Consider the following 3,716-nt stretch of genomic DNA (forward strand, 5'->3'; position numbering starts at 1 on the left):
GAATGCACGCGGGATTGCTCACGGAGCAAGCGCAAGCACGCGAAACAGCTTGCACGGGTGATGGACCACATTGGACGAGTGACGGTTACCGGTTACCAGTGGGTTAGCCATGTTGTAACGGGCTAAGAGGCCTGTTAAGCCAGAGTGTACGGAGTTCAGATGACTAGGTGCGCACGCAGGCATCGAGGTTTTGATGGTTTGCGCAGAGTTGTAGCACGGCAGAGAGCGCGCCGGAGCAGTTTCAGTCCAATCGGACGATGCGCGGGTGTTTTACAGAACATTAAAAGTTGTATGGAAGCAAACCCCTGGAAGTATGCAATATATGGGAAAACAAGAAATACTCTCGGATGGAGGTGTCTGAGAAGTTTGGCGTATATGGACGAAAGTTAGCCACGGTGGTGTTCTAACATCGGTACTAGGGACGCAAAACCGTCGGACGCATGGTTTCGAGGCAATGTGCGAAAAACGGGCCAAAATGGTGCACGAACAAAGGGGCACGCTCTATATCTGGCAGAAGGAGAACTCTGCGAGGTGTTGTGTGTATGGACGAAAAGTAGGCATTACGGAGTTGAGCAAACGCGCCGAAGACCGGGAATCGATATCTCCAACCGGCTGGTCGGTAGAGCGATTCCCAACACCCCATAGACACCGCAATGGGTGAAAATCGGCTAAGTCCCAGAAATGGGTTTTCACCCAAAAACAGGGTGATGGAGACATTGCACGGAGTTGGCGTATATGAACGAAAGTTAGCCACGGTGGTGTTCTAACATCGGTGCTTTGGACGCAAAACCGTCGAACGCATGGTTTCGAGGCAATGTGCGAAAAACGGGCAAAATGGTGCACGAACAAAGGGGCACGCGCTATATCTGGCAGAAGGAGAACTCTGCGAGGTGTTGTGTGTATGGACGAAAAGTAGGCATTACAGAGTTGAGCAAACGTGCCGAAGACCGGGAATCGATATCTCCAACCGGCTGGTCGGTAGAGCGATTCCCAACACCCCATAGACACCGCAATGGGTGAAAATCGGCTAAGTCCCAATATGTACCTTCAGAGGGGCATATCTCGAAAACTTCTCGTCAGATCGGGGCCAAATTCACAGAGAAGACACATGTCGAGGAGTTGTTTCGGTTGAGCGATAGTGGTTTTTGGGTGAAAATGTACCCTTAAACCTTGTACAGAGAGGACCCCTTCCGTAGAGCAAAATCCTGAAGGTCGGGGTCGCGCAAGGGTCGACATGGGTCGAGGTGGACTATCATGCGAAACCACTTTTTTCGGTCCCTACGGTGCCCCTAGATGATGAAAAGTACAATCCGAGGTTGATTACGAACACTTTTGTGCACCCCCTTCCGTAGAGCAAAATCCTGAAGGTCGGGGTTGCGCACAAGTAGACCCCCTTCCGTAGAGCAAAATCCTGAAGGTCGGGGTCGCGCAAGGGTCGACATGGGTCGAGGTGGACTATCATGCGAAACCACTTTTTTCGGTCCCTACGGTGCCCCTAGATGATGAAAAGTACAATCCGAGGTTGATTACGAACACTTTTGTGCACCCCCTTCCGTAGAGCAAAATCCTGAAGGTCGGGGTCGCGCAAGGGTCGACATGGGTCGAGGTGGACTATCATGCGAAACCACTTTTTTCGGTCCCTACGGTGCCCCTAGATGATGAAAAGTACAATCCGAGGTTGATTACGAACACTTTTGTGCACCCCCTTCCGTAGAGCAAAATCCTGAAGGTCGGGGTTGCGCACAAGTAGACCCCCTTCCGTAGAGCAAAATCCTGAAGGTCGGGGTCGCGCAAGGGTCGACATGGGTCGAGGTGGACTATCATGCGAAACCACTTTTTTCGGTCCCTACGGTGCCCCTAGATGATGAAAAGTACAATCCGAGGTTGATTACGAACACTTTTGTGCACCCCCTTCCGTAGAGCAAAATCCTGAAGGTCGGGGTCGCGCACAAGTAGACCCCCTTCCGTAGAGCAAAATCCTGAAGGTCGGGGTCGCGCAAGGGTCGACATGGGTCGAGGTGGACTATCATGCGAAACCACTTTTTTCGGTCCCTACGGTGCCCCTAGATGATGAAAAGTACAATCCGAGGTTGATTACGAACACTTTTGTGCACCCCCTTCCGTAGAGCAAAATCCTGAAGGTCGGGGTTGCGCACAAGTAGACCCCCTTCCGTAGAGCAAAATCCTGAAGGTCGGGGTCGCGCAAGGGTCGACATGGGTCGAGGTGGACTATCATGCGAAACCACTTTTTTCGGTCCCTACGATGCCCCTAGATGATGAAAAGTACAATCCGAGGTTGATTACGAACACTTTTGTGCACCCCCTTCCGTAGAGCAAAATCCTGAAGGTCGGGGTTGCGCACAAGTAGACCCCCTTCCGTAGAGCAAAATCCTGAAGGTCGGGGTCGCGCAAGGGTCGACATGGGTCGAGGTGGACTATCATGCGAAACCACTTTTTTCGGTCCCTACGGTGCCCCTAGATGATGAAAAGTACAATCCGAGGTTGATTACGAACACTTTTGTGCACCCCCTTCCGTAGAGCAAAATCCTGAAGGTCGGGGTCGCGCAAGGGTCGACATGGGTCGAGGTGGACTATCATGCGAAACCACTTTTTTCGGTCCCTACGGTGCCCCTAGATGATGAAAAGTACAATCCGAGGTTGATTACGAACACTTTTGTGCACCCCCTTCCGTAGAGCAAAATCCTGAAGGTCGGGGTTGCGCACAAGTCGACCCCCTTCCGTAGAGCAAAATCCTGAAGGTCGGGGTCGCGCAAGGGTCGACATGGGTCGAGGTGGACTATCATGCGAAACCACTTTTTTCGGTCCCTACGGTGCCCCTAGATGATGAAAAGTACAATCCGAGGTTGATTACGAACACTTTTGTGCACCCCCTTCCGTAGAGCAAAATCCTGAAGGTCGGGGTCGCGCAAGGGTCGACATGGGTCGAGGTGGACTATCATGCGAAACCACTTTTTTCGGTCCCTACGGTGCCCCTAGATGATGAAAAGTACAATCCGAGGTTGATTACGAACACTTTTGTGCACCCCCTTCCGTAGAGCAAAATCCTGAAGGTCGGGGTTGCGCACAAGTAGACCCCCTTCCGTAGAGCAAAATCCTGAAGGTCGGGGTCGCGCAAGGGTCGACATGGGTCGAGGTGGACTATCATGCGAAACCACTTTTTTCGGTCCCTACGGTGCCCCTAGATGATGAAAAGTACAATCCGAGGTTGATTACGAACACTTTTGTGCACCCCCTTCCGTAGAGCAAAATCCTGAAGGTCGGGGTCGCGCACAAGTAGACCCCCTTCCGTAGAGCAAAATCCTGAAGGTCGGGGTCGCGCAAGGGTCGACATGGGTCGAGGTGGACTATCATGCGAAACCACTTTTTTCGGTCCCTACGGTGCCCCTAGATGATGAAAAGTACAATCCGAGGTTGATTACGAACACTTTTGTGCACCCCCTTCCGTAGAGCAAAATCCTGAAGGTCGGGGTTGCGCACAAGTAGACCCCCTTCCGTAGAGCAAAATCCTGAAGGTCGGGGTCGCGCAAGGGTCGACATGGGTCGAGGTGGACTATCATGCGAAACCACTTTTTTCGGTCCCTACGGTGCCCCTAGATGATGAAAAGTACAATCCGAGGTTGATTACGAACACTTTTGTGCACCCCCTTCCGTAGAGCAAAATCCTGAAGGTCGGGGTCGCGCAAGGGTCGACATGG

This window comes from Anopheles nili (genome assembly GCF_943737925.1).
Source record: "Anopheles nili chromosome X unlocalized genomic scaffold, idAnoNiliSN_F5_01 X_unloc_3, whole genome shotgun sequence".
Lineage (NCBI taxonomy): Eukaryota > Metazoa > Arthropoda > Insecta > Diptera > Culicidae > Anopheles > Anopheles nili.